Raw genomic sequence first — 17397 nt, forward strand, 5'->3', positions numbered from 1 at the left:
CCATTTTTTTTTTTTTTTTTTTGAGACGGAGTTTCGCTCTTGTTACCCAGGCTGGAGTGCAATGGCTCGATCACGGCTCACCGCAACCTCCGCCTCCTGGGTTCCCTTTACTCCATTTTATAGTGAGAAAAGTGAGGCTTCAGGATGCTAAGCAAGGCTGGGTGCAGTGGCTCACATATAGTCCCAGCACTTTGGGAGGCAGAGGCCAGAGGCTCACTTGAAGTCAGGAGTTCACAACCAGCCTGGGAAACATAGAAAAAGTAAAAACAATTTGAATATCAGGAGTTTCTGAAAAAAAAATTAAAAATAAAATACCAATATCAGCCAGGCATGGTGGCACACACCTATAATCCTAGCTACTTGGAAGGTTGAGGCAGGGGGATCACTTGAGCCCAGAAGTTCAAGGCTGCAAGTAAGCTACAATGGCACCACTGTACTCCAGACTGGGCAAAAGAGTGGGACTCTGCTCTGTCTCAAAAAAAAAAAAAAAAGATGCTAAGCAACCCCATGTCACCTCCTTATAAATCCTAGCACCAGGATTTAAGCTCAGGGCTGTCTAATTCCATGCCCACGCCCTTAACCACTACAAACAGGGCATCCTCCAGAAACAGCTGACTTCCAAAAAAAAGATAGGGACTGTGCCTATTACTAAGCCACTGTAGACATCAACCAGGCCCTGCATGGACAGTCGCTTTCTAGTGGTGGGTAGTCTGATGAGATCTGGCACAAGTGACAAATTATTATTTTTTATTTTTTATTTTTTTTTGAGACGGAGTTTTGCTTGTTACCCAGGCTGGAGTGCAATGGCGCAATCTCGGCTCACCGCAACCTCTGCCTCCTGGGTTCAGGCAATTCTCCTGCCTCAGCCTCCTGAGTAGCTGGGATTACAGGCACGCGCCACCATGCCCAGCTAATTTTTTGTATTAGTAGAGACGGGGTTTCACCATGTTGACCAGGATGGTCTCGATCTCTTGACCTCGTGATCCACCCGCCTCGGCCTCCCAAAGTGCTGGGATTACAGGCTTGAGCCACCGCGCCCGGCCAAGTGACAAATTATTTTGTTCTGAAACCAGGGTGGCAGGCCTCGATCAGCAGTTTTATTTGACTTTATTCCTTCACTCAACAAACATTTATTAGCACCTACCCTTTCCTGGGCACTGTTCAAGGAGGTGGGCACACAGCAGCAAATTAAACACACCCCTTTTTTCACATAGCTTACCTTCTAAAGGTGGGGATAGAGAGACAACAAATAAATAATATGTCAGGGCATGAAAAGACCTAGGAAAAAAAATAACGCAGGTTAACGAGAAAGAGTGGTGACAGGTCGTATGCTATTTCAGACAGGGTGGTCAGAGATGGCCTCCCAGACAAGGTAACATTTAAGGACAGAGGTAAGAGACAAAGCTATGAGACTATCTAAAGGAAAGGGTTCCCAGGCAATGGAAATAGCAAATGCAAGGGCCCTGAGGTAACAGCATGCTTGGTTTGTCTTAGAAGTAGACTACAGTATAGCATAGTGGAAAGTGTGGGGGTCCCCACAGCCTACCTGAGTTCAAATCCCTGCCCTACCTTTTCTGAACAATCTAATTTTGGGCAACTAACTTAAAGCTCCACACTTGATCTGTAAAGCAGAGATAATGATTCTATCTCCTTCACGGGGTTGTTATGATGATTAAGTAAATTAATAAATAAAGCACTTACTCCCTAGTATGTTGTTAGAATTCAGGAAATGGTAGCTATGATTATTTTTAACTACTCATTGATAACTCAGCTCCATTCTAGACAATTTATTTTCAATGTGATACCTTCGAATCCCAGAGTGAATGACATTGCAGGCTTTGTACATACCCAGTAGCTTCCTCCTAAGCTTTTGACTTTCTTGGGTGAGCTTCCTATCCTGTTGTGGAGGGCCCTGTAGGAACCATGCTGCTGTTATCTCAATAAGACAGGAAACAAATTCCTCTAACTTTACTATTACACTAATACAAATTATGTACTTCATTCCACATAATCCCTACCCCAAGAGACTGACACTACTTCAGAGCTGAATTTATTGCCCCATGGATTTAAGGTATTGGTTTCACAAGACGGGGTCCTGCCAATCTTGACTTCCCACTAGTTTCACCAGTAGAAGCAAGCAGAAATTTCAATGACAACCCCTTATCTTAAGAAGGGTTAAAAACTTCACTTCAAAAGATGGTAATTTAATTTTAAAGAATCCATTCTCCAATGTCCTTTGTGCCTAAAATTAAGGTTTCTTTTCAAAGAAATTAGAACATCAAAGCAAAACTCAAGAGTCATCTGGCCTAAAAGTCTCAAGACTGAGCACTGCCCCCAAGCAAGGCAGCTCTGGAAGGGACTGTGTGAGCAGACAAGGGGATGGGCGCAGAACCAAGGCAAGATATGAGGGTCACAAGGAAATTCTGCCCTGTTTGCCCCTGCCCTCTTCCCTAGCTCTTTTCTTTAATGTTGTGTTTGCTTTCCATCTTTGTAGCCTGTGGGGTTAAAGGGCAAACCACAGGCAGAGAGAAACCTCAACAAGCCCATGCCTGTTAGAGGTAAAATGGGAGTCTTCCCAAACCACTTGTAAGGATGGGGCGGCGGGGGAGGGGGCGCGCCACAGTGCTACTTCAAATCAGACAATGAAAAAGAGATCAGTGTTCTAGTCCAACGATTCTTAAATGAGGCTTTTTATAAATCAGATTCTCATAGGCCGGGCTGGGTAGCCCACATCTGTAATCCCAGCACTTTGGGAGGCCAAGGTGGGCAGATCACCTGAGGTCAGGAGTTCAAGACAAGCCCGGCCAACATGGTGAAACCCCATCTCTACTAAAAATACAAAATTAGCAGGGCTTGGTGGTGCGCACCTGTAATCCCAGCTGCTCAGGAGGCTGAGGCACGAGAATCTCTTGAACCTGGGAGCCAGAGGTTATAGTGAGCCAAGATCACCCCACTGCACTCCAGCCTGCGCAAAAAGAGCAAAACTCCACTCAAAAAAAAAAATCAGATTCTCCATCCTCCAAATCTGATGGTTTTCCCTTTTTGGTGGGGAGTAATAATGGGGCAGACACGGTTTTACTCTGTAACTCAGGCTGGTGTGCATTGGCATGATCATAGCTCACTGTAGCCTCCAACTCCTTGGCTCAAGCTAGTCTCCAACCTCAACTACAGTCCCTGTAAGCAGGGACTACAGGTATGTCCCACCATGCCCGGCTGACTTTTTAAAATTTTTTAATAGAGATGGGGTCTCACTATGTTGCCCAGGCTAATCTTGAATTCCTGGCCTCATATAATCCTCCTGCCTCAGCCTCCCAAAGCACTGGGATTATAGGGGTAAGCCATCACATCTGGCCAATTTTCCCTTTTTTTTTTTTTTTGAGATGGAGTCTCGCTCTGTTGCCCAGGTTGCAGAGCAGTGGCACTATCTCAGCTTACTGCAACCTCCACCTCCCAAGTTCAAGCAATTCTTCTGCCTCTGCCTCCCGAGTAGCTGGGATTAACAGTGCCTGCCACCAAGCCCGGCTAATCTTTGTATTTTTTTTTAGTAAAGACGGGGTTTCACCATGTTGGCCAGACTGGTCTCGAACTCCTGACCTCAAGTGATCTGCCTGCCTCAGTCTCCAAAAGTGCTGGGATTACAGGCATGAGCCACCACTCCTGGCCCAATTTTCCCTTTCTAATCCCTTTCCCTGAGTGCGCCAATAACTGGGGCTATAAAAAATTCATAAAATGGGCTGGGCGCTGTGGTTCATGCCTGTAATCCCAGCACTTTGGGAGGCCAAAGCTGGTGGATCACTTGAGATCAGGAGTTCGAGACCAGCCTGGCCAACATGGTGAAACGCCATCTCTACCAAAAATACAAAAAAATTAGCTGGGTATGATGCATGCCTATAATCCCAGCTACTTGGGAGGCTGAGGCAGGAGAATGGCTTGAACCTGGAAGGTGCAGGTTGCAGTGAGCCAAGGTTGTGCTACTGCACTCCACCCTGGGCAACAGAGTGAGACCCTGCCACAAAAAAAAAAAAAAAAAAAAAAAAGAAATCTATAAAATTATGTTTGTCATTCATTTATTCATTTAATAATGTTTATCGAGTGCCTGCTTCATGTCAGGAGTGTTCCAGGTGTGGGTACTCAACAGGGAACAAAGCATAAAAATCCCTGCCCTGATGGCACTTTCATTCTAGTCAGAAGAGACACACTATTAAAAAATATATAATTATATATTATATAGAGACCAATGCTAAGAAAACAAACCAGAAAAGGGAGAGACAAAGGATGTGCATGGGGTTTTGGTTTGGTTTGTCTGTTTTGAGTAAGGACCTAACAAAAGCGAATTCTGTAGTTATTTGGGGAAAAAAACATTCCAAGCAAAGGAAACAGGGCATGCAAAGGCCCTGAGACAGAGCGTATCTGGCATGCAAAGTGACCAACAAGCAGGTGCTGGAGCAGAGTAAGCAGCAAGCCAGAGAGCACAGGAGGGAAGCCAGCTGGGTCATCAGCATGAGAATAGCAGGCTGGTTGTACAGGGCTTTACAGATCACTGTGAGAATTTTGGCTTTTATTCTGAGAAAGACAAGAGGAAACAGTTGAGTGTGTTTTTGTTTGTTGTTTTTGTTTGTTTGTTTCTGAGACGGGACTCTTGCTCTGTCACCCAGGCTGGAGTGCGATAGCGCGATCTCGACTCACTACAACTTCTGCCTCCCGGGTTCAAGCAATTCTCCTGCCTCAGCCTACCGAGTAGCTGGGATTACAGGCGAGAGCCACCATGCCCAGCTACTTTTTTTGTATTTTTAGTAGAGATAGGGTTTCACCATGCTAGCCAGGCTGGTCTCGAGCTCCTGACCTCGTGATCCACCCACCTCGGCCTCCCAAAGTGCTGGGATTACAGGCGTGAGCCACCTAGCCCAGCCAAGAGTGTTTTAAGCAAGGGAATGAAGGGATCTGACAGGTTTTATCACAATCATTCTGGCTGTTGGGTGGGAACTAGACTACAGAGGAGCAAGGAGGGAAATGCTGTTCTCTCGTTCTCATCTTCAGAGGAACTTAAAGCAGAACTAAGCCCCACTCTAACCCTAAACTCTGATTCTGAGTTGATTTCCTGTGTCTTTTCTATAGCTATAATTTATATCAACTGTAAGCCCGATCTCTCCCCAAAGTCATAACTGAAGTGGGCTGAATTGAAGAATTCCATTTGACAATACATTTACAAACCAGGCCCATGCTACACACCCAGAATACCAAGAAGGTAAGTCTCGATCCTGCTCTGGGGAAATCCACAATCTGCCGAAGGAAGAAAAAACATTCTCAAGAGCCAGCAAGAGAAGCTCCAGCCAGGAGGAGCCACACGAAGCTCCACCGAAGGAGCTGGCAGCAGTGAGAGCCTGGAAGAGTAAGCGGGAACCCCCACAGAGGAGGGACATGGGAAACACAGAAGGTGACACTGTGGAGGCTGTGGACTACAGAGAAGTAATACGGTGGCTTTTCGACCTTCACAGAAAAACCTACAGAACAACCAGATGGCACTGTCCAACAGGCTGTTGGAAATCTGGGTATGAAATTAAAAACTGGGAGCTGCTGCAATTGAAGCACAGAAATATGAGTAACTAAATGTAGACTGAAAAGAGAAGAGAGAGAAAAGAGGAGTGGAGGAAGGAGAGGGGAGGGGAGGGGAAGAGAGGGCATGGGAGGGGAGAAAAAGAAAACGGAACCTTGGAAAATGTCAACCCATAGGGATCAAGCATTGAAAAGGAAGACTGGGCCAGGCACTGTGGCTCACATCTGTAATCCCAGCATTTTGGGAGGCCGAGGCAGGTGGATTACCTGAGGTCAGGAGTTCAAGACCATCCTGGCCAACATGGCAAAACCTCGTCTCTACTAAAAATACAAAAATTAGCCGGGCTGGTGGCACATGCCTGTAATCCCAGCTACTTGAGGGTGGGCAGGGGAGGGGATGCAGCTGAGGCAGGATAATTGCTTGTACCCGGGAAGCAGAGATAGCAGTGAGCCTAGGTCACACCACTGCACACCAGCCTGGACAACCCAGTGAGACTCGGTCTCAAAAAATTCTTAGAAAAAGAAAGAAAAGAAACAGAAGACTGAAGAGACATCCAGAACATATGAGGAAAACCACAAGAACTAGTTTCAGGAAAACCAAGGGAAAAAAATGGGAGAAAAAGGGAAGTAAAGCAGCAAATGCATCAGGGAGAAGACAATAAAGATGCCTACAAAAAGCAAGCATGGAACTTTGCACTCGCATTTTGCGCCTCTTCTAGCACCGCATGGGGGTGTCGTGGGCGTGGGAGCCGGCAGCAGGCAGGAGAGTAAATGGGAGGTGAGAAGAAAAGCATCAAGAGCTAAAACACATTAGCCTCAGTGACAAGACTAAGAATTATCAAAGATTCTGTAGCATCAGGAAAGTCTTATTCAACGCTCTGTGGAGGTGTAAGGTGTGAGAAACAGGAACTAAGACCTGCCACGGGTGATCTTCTGGTGGTGGAAAGGAGATTTCTTAGTTAACACCTAGACCTCACAGGACCACTAATCCTGAAACTAGCAGCAGGCATCCCGAAAGGCTAGCTGCTTCTGACATGTGCTGAGGACAGTATATTCACTCACACATCATCCAAATACCAGGCTTCGAACCTCCATACCTTTCCCACACTAACATCCCTAGTTTTCTCCTCCAGCAGAACAATGCTAGGCAGCAGGAATTACACTTCAGTTTAAAGCATGGTAAAAAGTATATGTAACAAAAACCATAGTACCACTACCAGGTATGATGTGAGCCCATAACCTGGCACCATTCAGGCAGGAAAAGGCTTTACCAAAAACACATGCTAGGTCCCGGAACACTGGACCCAAACCCATTCATGTCAGCAAAAATTGCCTAAATGCTCTTCTATTTGCTCTCTGAGAAACAAAAAGAAGACGAAGGAAGAAAAAGCCTTTAATCCTAAAATTATTCTTAATTTCCAATACAGAGCATTTGAGAAAAATCTGAAAGCCAACAGAAAAACTAGCAGATTCTTTAAAATGTGTCTACAGTCCTTTCTCCTTTACCCTCTGCAAAAAAAGCAACCCAACTCCCAAATGATCATTTTTCTTGGCTTAATTTCACTATTTTTTGTGATACATAATTGAAAACAGACTGCTTTTTCCTCGCTTTAGAGAACAGGATCTTCAGGGTTATAAGAGTTGCCAACTACAGAACCTTAACCTTAGCAAAACTTCTTTTGCAAACCTCTTACCTATCTACCTACTTGAAATATATATTAACTCCAAAGAAAACACTTAAATCCCCTATTATTATGCAAAAGTGGATTTCTCCCAACAAATTAAACACTCCCCTCCTTTTCCTAGCCTCCCTACCCATTTAAATCCTGCTTTATGTTCAGCTATCTCCCATTCAAACATGACCAAAAGCCCTAACCTGCATGGTATCTAGATGGGATACTTTTTGGAGACATTTTCTTTTTTCTTCATTTTTTTTGTGTGGTGGGGGTAAGGATAAGGTTTCATTCTGTCACCCAGTCACCCAGGCTGGAGCGCAGTGGTACAATCATGGTTCATTGCAGCCTCGACCTCCTGGCTCAAGCAATCGCCCTGCCTCAGCCCTCCTGAGAAGCTGGGTCTACAAGCGTACACCACCACCCCTGGCTAATTTTTAATTGACATTTTCAGGAATTTAGTAGAATTTTTTCTACAGGAAACCTCCTTATTTAGCCCACACAGTGACGAAATTAAAACCTGGAACAGCTTACAGAGTAACCACTCTAACAACGAAATAAAGATGCCACAAATTTAGAAAGGATATAAATATGGAAAAACATGAAATACAACAAGTAGGTCATCCTTCCCCTAGCTCCTGTGTCAGAAACATGATACATCCAATGTATAGCTACTGTAACAAATAACGAGTATGACAGATTAAAAGCTTAAAGACAAGTGTATTTACAAAATGGGTTGTTGGCCTAAGTATGTTTTTCATGATTCAGATGATTTATCACTAATACGTAACAAGTAACAATCTGTCTAAAGTCTTGAAAATAAGAAAATGAATAGGAATGTCTATTCAGAAAGGCTTTGGCGAGAAGATAGGCCAGCAATAGGAAACATGCCCATTTAGATCAGAAACTTCTCCCACACACATAGGGAAGACCTTAAACTGCAATGATACAAAATGTATGTAATGAGTCAATGGTGCTTTCCCTCAAAGTTTAATTTGCCAGCCAACTGCACAAAATCTAATACAACAAAATGAGATACTTATTTTTTGTGGCGATTCAGAAGAGTTTTGTTTTAAAGAAAAAAAACATAAAAGAGATAACTCACAACAACACAGTGAGCATCTATCTTACAAAGTACGTAGGTACCACATGAACACACGGCTTTGTGATTAGAATCTAAGTTTTTCGCCTCAAATAACCTTCCAAGAATGAAAAAAAAAAAAAAAAGCCACGTTCTGCTCCAGCAATTATCACACAGTTAGTTAATTACAAAATGAAATTTGCAAAACAACCACCAGAGTATTTTTGCATCCAAGGACCAATATCACACTGTCAAAACAATAAATCACTTAAAATGCTAACAAAACAATACTCCCAAAAGGGACTCTTTTCAGTTGCCAGATGGAATTAAGTATTCGTCAAGTTTCCATTAGCAAAATAATACAATACAAATTTAAAAAGAAATCCAAAGTTCTACTAGACCCTTCACCTGGCCCATTTGATGTTCTCACCTATCAAAGGTAGTGAGTCATGCCAGTGAAACTGCAGACCTTCCCTCAAGGCAACGTGATCCTCAAGGACTAGTATCTGCAAAGATTGTTTTCTAAATATCATTTTTTCAAGGACTAATCAACTTAAATGTGTTTTTACAAATGATCCATCAGCAGTCTTACACAAACTGACCTTTGGCATACACCAGAGAAATGAACTATGTGCCTGGAAGGACAGAAAAGCAGGTGTTTCATCCTCCTGCGAACAGCACCCAACTCCAAAGGCCCCTTTCACTAGGAGTCCAGTGTCCAAGACAGTACAGAGAGTATACAATTCTGTATAACCATTTTTTTTAAAGTAAAGATAGAGCTAACATTTCAGACTTAATTCTAAATTATTATCCTGGCAACAGTTTAACATTAAAGTCAGCTTGTGGGTGTGGTGGCTCACACCTGTAGTCCCAGCACTTTGGGAGGCTGAGGTGGGTGGATCACTTGAGGCCAGGAGTTTAAGACCAGCCTGGACAACATGATGAAACCCTGTCTCTACTAAAAATACAAAAATGAGCGACATGTGGTGGCCCACCCGTGTAATCCCAGCTACTCGGGAGGCTGAGGCACGAGAATCACTTTAAACTCAGGAGGCAGAGGTTGCAGTGAGCAGAGACTGTATCACTGCACTCCAGCCTAAGTGACAAAGCAAGACTCTATCTCCAAAAAAAAAAAAAAAAAATTAAAATCTAAGTCTAAAAATCAACTTATGCAAAAGTGGATTTCTCCCAATAAAGTAGACACTCCCCTCCTTTTTCTAGTCTCCCTACCCATTTAAATCCTGCTTTATGTTATCTCCCATTCAAATATGAACAAAAGCCCTAACCAGCATGGTATCTAGATCGGATACTTTGCCAGGCTCTACATATAACTGAATCCTCTTCCCAGGCTAGAAGATTTCAACATAAAAGAAACACGGCACAAAAACCAGACATTAAACTCCCTCCCCCCACACACCAAAAAATTATCTTCAGCAGGACACATTAGGATGGCCTGAAGGCGTGGTTCTGGGGCTCTTGTTCCAGACCTTCCATTTTAAATATGGTCTCCATTCCTCATAAACAGTTGTCAGGCTATTAATTCTTCATCTTTGGTCTGAAAAACTGAAGAATAAAAAATGAAGACTGAATTCCAAATGAGAGTAGCCTCATGCAGCATTTACATTAATGTTTCAAAAACACATTTTGGTTGAGAGAGCAAGCCATCAAAATCATTAGTCTTTAAGTGGGGAGGAAGAATGCTTGGAAATTTGTGCTGATTCTTAATCAAGGAAGGACTTTGCAAGCAGAAAAAATAAAGCTCAATGTCAGTTAACAAACAAATGTGCTATTTCAAAAGATATAAAATAAGAAATCTAGAAATGGACAGAGCCCAGGAAATGAACCCAGATCCTTGTTGTAAGGCCCTTCCAAGCTGTGTTGATTTATTTCAGCTTGACTAGAAACTGAACAAATTAGCAACAGCTTGTGTTTTATGAAATGCTGCAAAGAAACAATGATATCATTCCAAGTGTTACTCTGAAGATGTGGAACCAGAGAAATTACTGCTATAGATCTTGGTACACTTAATTTTCTTCCTACAGAAATGCCCTCACTCAATCTGTTGAAGGCTAACTGTTATGTGTTAAACGTTAGCCTTTCATATAACTTAGATTCACTCTTAAATTCCAAATTGTTTATATTCCTAGTGGCAATGCATAATTGCTTTTTTTTTTTTTTTTTTGATACGGAGTTTTACTCTCGTTGCCCAGCTGGAGTGCAATGGCGCAATCTTGGCTCACTTCAATCTCTGCCTCCCAGGCTCAAGTGATTAGTGATTCTCCTGCCTCCATCTCTCAAGTAGCTGGGATTACAGGCATGCACTACATGCTGGGCTAATTTTGAATTTTTAGTAGAGACGGGGTTTCTCCATGTTGGTCAGGGTGGTCTCAAACTCCCGACCTCAGGTGATCTGGCCTCAGGCTCCCAAAGTGCTGGGATTACAGGCATAAGCCACCACGCCCAGCCTAAACATTTAAAAGGCTAATGTTTTTAAAATTTACTATTATTTTAAATACATTTAAAAATATAAGAAAAATGCTCCAGTAGACTGACAAAAAAAATGGCAATAAAATCACTTTAAAATAACTGTTAAGAATGAAAAAGAAGACTGTCCTCCAGCAGCTAATAAATCTGACAGCCAGGTGCAGTGGCTCATGCCTGTAATCACAACAATTTGAGAAGATGAGGCGGGAGGATCACTCAGGAATTTGAGACCAGCCTGGGAAACATAGTGAGACTGTCTTAAAAAATATATATGATTTTTATATTATAAAATATATATTTTAGATAATATATGTGAGATTTTATATATATGGCTTTTTTTTGTTTTTTGTTATTCTGAGACAGAGTCTCACCCTGTCGCCCAGGCTGGAGTGCAATGGCGTGATCTTGGCTCGCTGCAACCTCCACCTCCCAGGTTTAAACGATTCTCCTGCCTCAGCCTCCTGAGTAGCTGGGACTACAGGTGTGCACCACCACATCAGGCTAATTTTTGTATTTGTAGTAGAGATGGGGTTTCACCATGTTGGCCAAGCTGGTCTCGATCTCCTGACCTTGTGATCTGCCCTACTCAGCCTCCCAAAGTGCTGGGATTACAGGCATAAGCCACCACACCCGGCCATATATTTTTATATTTAAATTTTTATATGAGTAAGTATATAAATAAAAAATAAATCTGACAATTACAATTTTTATCCAACAGCAATGAAAGAACCACAAAAATACATTTCAAAATGAATTATCAAGACAGGGGTAGGGTCCAGCGTGGTGGCTCACGCCTGTAATCCCAGAACTTTGGGAAGCCAAGGCAGGCTGATCATAAGGTCAAGAGATCGAGACCATCCTGGCCAACACGGTGAAACCTCATCTCTACTAAAAATACAAAAATTAGGTGGGCATGGTGGCACACGCCTGTAGTCCCAGCTACTCGGGAGGCTGAGGCAGGAGAATCATGTGAACTTGGGAGGTGGAGGTTGCAGGGAGCCAAGATCATGCCACTGCACTTCAGCCTGGTGACAGAGTGAGACTCCGTCTGAAAACAAAAATAACAGGGGTAATTCGAAATGACCACAGGGCAGAATCATCCAGGCAAAATATTACAGCAATATTACTACTTACATAGCCACTATCTAAATTCTTTTTTTTTTTTTTATGTTTTAAAAAAGTGACATTGTTTTATCTGCAGGTGGGGCCTGCATCAAGTGGCTGGTGTGCTGGGCTCAAGGGGTAATGTGTGGGCTGTGGAGATGATGACAGAAAGGCTGGAAGGAAATGGGGTGGATTTGAAGGCCAGGCCTAAGGGGTCCTCAGGTCCGCTTCTGGGAAGGGACAGCCTTGAGGAAGGAGTCATGGCAAGCCATAGCTAGGCCACCAATCAAATTAAGAAATTCTGAGAAATCTAGCTGCCCATCCCTGTTGGTGTCCAGTTTCTTCATCATGTGGTCAAGGACACCGGGGTCCTTCTGGTTCTTTGTGAAGGCAGCCAGTTCTGTATTCATGAAGCTCAGGAACTTCATCTTGGAGAGAGGTAGTTATAACCATCTTTTCCAGCATACTTCTGGAAAACAGCAATCAGGGACTCGATGCACCGCTCAGTCTCTGTAGGGCTGGAGATTTTTGCCATGTTGGAGCTGAGCGAAGCGTGCAGGAGGCTGTGGCTGGGAGTAGCGCTGAGAGCTCTGGGCGCGCAGCATGTGGGTCTCTCTAAATTCTAACTCTTCTGTCTGTTAAGTTTAAAATGTAGTGAGAGCCTTTCACAGATTTTTGAACCCAGGAAACTGATCATCACTTGTGTACTAAAAAAGTCAGCAGCAATCACCTTCTTAAAACTCAAAGGACGGGCCGGGCGTAGTGGCTCATGCCTGTAATCCAAGCACTTTGGAGGCCAAGGCGGGCAGATCACCTGAGGTTGGGAGTTCAAGACCAGCCTGACCAACATGGTGAAACCCTGTCTTTAAAAATAAAAAAAATTAAAAATAAACAAATTAATTAAATTAAATTAAAAAAAAAAAAACTCAAAGGACGGTTGAGTTCCTTGGGCTCTTAGACTCAGATTCTGCCCTCAGAAAAACAAGCACTCACCTGACTTTTACAAGTCACAACCAAGTTTGCATGCAAGAGAGAAAAATTAATTCCTTTGAGTCTTAAAAAGAATGTAACAATATTTTCCTTCAAGCAAACCAATTTATCAATAAAGGGTTTCTGTAAGAAAGTCCTAAGCAACCTGAAGGCATCTTGGCCCCCAGCTATCAGAGCACTGAATAAGGACAACTAATTTGCCAACCTCCAAGACCAGGAACCATAAGCCTATTAAGGAGTAGGAGGTTATAAGTGTTTGTTGAATTACTCAAGTAAACTAGAGCAAAGCACAGAAGACTAAATGAGATACTAAATAAATGCTACTCTGTGCAATGCTAAGATTTAAAAAGAAGGGACTGGGCTAAGTTTGAAAGTTATTTTAAAACAGGATCCATAGGACTCTAACATGGTAAATGAAATAAAGGTAAATGAATACTACATAATATGGGGTTGGACACAGTGGCTCACACCTGTAATCTCAGCACTTTGGGAGGCCGAGGTGGTCAGATCACAAGGTCAGGAGATGGAGACCATTCAGGCTAACACGGTGAAACTCTGTCACTACTAAAAATACAAAATATTAGCCAGGCATGGTGGCACACTCCTGTAGTCCCAGCTACTCGGGAAGCCGAGGCAGGAGAATCACTTGAATCTGGGAGGTCGAGGTTGCACTGAGCTGAGATCACGCCACTGCACTCCAGCTAGGAAAGAGAGTGAGACTCTGTCTCAAAAAAAAAAAAAAAAAGATTCTACATAATACGCAAGAAGCAAGAAAGGAGACTGGCCTACAAAACTACCGACAAGAATTGAAAGCCATTTTTTTCAGACAGAGCTTTGCTGTCTCCCAGGCTGGAGTGCAGTGGCATGATCTCAGCTCACTGCAACCGCCACCTCCTGGGCTCCAGGGATCCTGCCACCTCAGCCTCTGGAGTAGCTGGGATTACAGGTGTGCACCACCATGCTTGGCAATGTTGTATCTTCTGTAAAGACTGTGTTTTGCCATATTGGCCAGACTGGTCTCAAACTCCTGACCTCAAGTGATCCACCTGCCTCAGTCTCCCAACATGCTGGGATTACAGACATGAGCTACTGCACCCAGCCAAAAACCTTTTTTTAAAAGTCAAGTTTGATTTTCCAAGTATATTTATCATTATTGTTTATATTTACAGGTATGAGTATAGACATATCATATCTATACTAGTATCAAATATGATACATCTGAACTATTAGTATACTTCAATGTTAACACAAGTCTCTGAGGAATGCACAGTAATAGAACTGCTGTTATTTAGGATTACTGATCCCCTATTGTCTTGCACTTAAAAGATGTTAATGAAAGATGATGACAGGATTGTGAACACACCAACCTCTCTGAGAACAAATTCATTATATCCAGTTTTCTACAAAAGACAAATGAGGATCATTACAAAAGGATTCACAACAAATTCCTCTGGATTTCCAGTTCTCCTAGATAAGTTGAAATATTATTCAAACTACACAAAATTAGTTTACATACAAACTTAATTTATTAAAGAGATGGGAGTCTCACTATATTGCCCGGGTGGTCTCCAATTCCTTGGCTCAAGTGATGCTCCTACCTCAGCCTCCCAAAATGCTGGGATTACAGGTTTGGGCCACTGTGCCTGGCCTACACACCTCCTAAGGAAAAAACTGAAGAAAATTATATGTGTGTTTATCTATTATCTGTGCAGCCACCATGGAGTTCTTGACATGTATTCAACATACAGGCCCTGTCCTCCAGGTCATTCTTATTTTAATCAGTTCAAATTAAATCTAGTCCTCCATTATAAACTCCAAAAGTAACTTTTATTTTGCTAGATAAAGCCACATTCTGCCCTTTCAAAATATATGTTGAATACTCTAAAAACGGGTTTATGTGCCTTATAGATATCAATAATGTGTTATGCTCCCCCTATTGACTAATATTCAAAATAACAATGAACTCCCCAGGGGTTGCCTTTGAAGTGCTGGGGTTCAAAAATATGTTGGTGATTTTTATATTTAAAAACATGAGCTCAATCAACAGTTGTCAGGCAAAGCTGCCATATAATGCTCAGATTCCATCAAAACAGGAAAAATTTAAGTTGACAAATGACAAACTGAAGAGCAAAAAAAAAAAAAAAAAAAAAAAAAAAGTGCTGAAGCCTTGAAACACTAAACAATGCAGAAATAAAGCCAAAAGCAAAGAACAGCAAGAAACAGAGCAACATCCTTTAACTGACACAATGGCATGAAATCAATTTCATGTTAATAGCCCTTAAGGGGGTAAGAATTATTTCCCTACCTCCTGTGCCAACCTCAAGCTGTTTCCTAAGGAAGCCAAATAATGGTGATCAACAATGTCTGGAGAATTAATAAAAGAAATTAAGAATAAAGATCCATGTTGGCCAGGCACAGTGGCTCACACCTGTAATTCCAACACTTTGGGAGGTGGAGGCAGATGGATCACAAGGTCAAAAGATCGAGACCATCCTGGCCAATATGGTGAAACCCCGTCTCTACTAAAAATACAAAAATTAGCTGGGCGTGGTGGAGGGCACCTGTAGTGTAGTCCCAGCTACTCGGGAGGCCGAGGTAGGAGAATCGCTTGAACCCGGGATCGGAGGTTGCAGTGACAGGAGATCGTGCCACTGCACTCCAGCCTTACGACAGAGCGAGACTCCGTCTCAAAAAAAGAAAAAATCTCTACGAAAAATACAAAAATTATCTATGCATAAAAAAGAAAAAGAAAAAAGAAAAATCTATGTCAAGTAATATAAGTCAGAGATCTATTTATAATTATTTGGGGCCAGTTTCAAAGGAACTTTAATTCGGCACCCTCGTAAGTATGTAAAATCACCTAAATTCATCACAGATACCTTATGTATGTTTAAAGAAATACGCGTCCAGCTCAAATAGGAAGCTGAAAGATGGGAGAAGACTCATGGACTATGCACACAAATCTATGTACACACAAATCAGCCTGCACTTGCCGCTCTCCGCTGAGGGAAGAAGCCAGCTTTGGAGTCAGAATTAACAGAAAGTTGTGTATGATCTTGGACAAGTAACCTAACCTCTAGTGTCTTCCCTGTTAATACAGGGTTATTAATAGTGCTTTCACCATAGAGATGCTGTGAGGATTAAGTGCACATAGTATGGGCTTAGTAAACGTTAGCTGTTATTATCCAAAAGAAACAGCTGAGTCCACATTGAAGTAACTGTTTGCAGTCTGAGTACCATTCAGGAAAACGGTGTGTTTTTACTACCTGTGGAGACTTCTCCAAAACCGCTCACTTCTTCGGGAGGAGGTAACTTCTGTTTCCCCATCACAGCCTGTCATTCCTACTATCCTCTGCCCTCGCCGCTCCTATCCCGCCACCGCAGGGCTAGGGGCAAGCAGCGCTAACCTCCGTGCGGCGCTTACTGGGTGCCAGGCACTGTTGTAGCACCTTGCACACACTGAATCATTCGATGCTCACAGCAACTTTACGGGGCAAGTACTACTATTCCCACTTCACAGCCAGGGAAATTGAACGGTTTTCTTCTTCCAGCTTTTTGTGAGGACATCAAATCCACTAAGTTCTACTTTGCCAAGGTAATTCATGCTTGACACGTCCGCTCCTGACTACGCGATTCTGCAAAGTGGTGCAAATGCCCTAATAAGATCAAGTCTGCAAGCAGATTCTTCTAGCGACAGTCCAAGATTTCCAAGTTTGTCCTAACCAAACGAATACACGAAGAGAGCCTTCAAAATAAACCGGGGCGCGTTCTCTGCGGGAGGGGCCGAGCTGCAGCTGGCTGCACAGCCCGCGAAGCACCGCGAGGGCGCGGCCAGCGGGGAGCGCAAACCGCGTTGGTGCCTGAGTCCGGGAGCCACAGTCTGGGCCACGGCAATTGACTGCGAACCCACAACAAACCATTCCCACCGACGCTGTCACGCGCCGGGAGGAAAGTGGCCGCCGCACCCCGCAGGGGTCAGAAGGAACCACGGAGAGGAAGAGTGAGGGCAGGCATGGAGAATTCCTCCCCAGCACTGAGCATCGCTGGGAGCACTGCCCGCCCCGTGCGGCCGCTCCCCACGCACCGCTGGCCACCAGTCCCTGCTCCCCGGAGCGTAAACACTGCCCCACCAGCGCCGCCCTCTCAAGCCCGGAGGTCCCTGCCGCTGGAGTGACCCCGGCCGGGAAGCAGGTACTGGCACCCCGCGCCGCACCGACGGGCACCGCGCAGCCTGCAGCGCCGCGGGGCTGGGCCGGCACGTACCTCGGAGGCGGTGTGTCCAGCGGAGATCCACCCGCGGCAAGTTGGAGGAAAGCGGCGGAAAGTTTCCCCGCCCAGCGCTCGGCGGCGGCTAGCTCCGGCAGCTGCTGCGCCGCGGCACAACTACGCCATCCGGACCCGCCGGGGACTCTCACCTCCTGCAGGGAGCTCCGGGAAACGCGCAGGGAAAGTGGCCGGGCGCGAGGGCAGCCGACTGTCCTCCCTCACTCTCTGGAAAGAGGAAAGTGCCGC

The 17397-nt window shown here is 44.0% G+C and overlaps 1 protein-coding gene and 1 pseudogene across 4 annotated transcripts in view; both read right to left on the minus strand.

Moving 5' to 3' along the window:
* The window catches only part of TGFBR3 (transforming growth factor beta receptor 3), a 215108-nt gene extending 197711 nt beyond the window's left edge, over nt 1-17397 (minus strand). The window contains exon 1 of one of the 4 annotated variants that reach the window (XM_064372623.1): nt 17301-17397. The gene's annotated coding sequence lies outside the window, so the exon portion shown is untranslated. Of the gene's footprint in view, nt 1-17148; nt 17265-17300 lie in introns of those variants that run through there. The other 3 variants (XM_064372624.1, XM_064372622.1, XM_012434260.2) reach the window with 3 other exon arrangements.
* LOC110567793 (protein S100-A11-like) lies at nt 12025-12535 on the minus strand (annotated as a pseudogene).

Source organism: Aotus nancymaae, unplaced genomic scaffold (genome assembly GCF_030222135.1).
Source record: "Aotus nancymaae isolate 86718 unplaced genomic scaffold, 86718_ANA_hifiasm-v0.15.2.pri h1tg000007l, whole genome shotgun sequence".
Lineage (NCBI taxonomy): Eukaryota > Metazoa > Chordata > Mammalia > Primates > Aotidae > Aotus > Aotus nancymaae.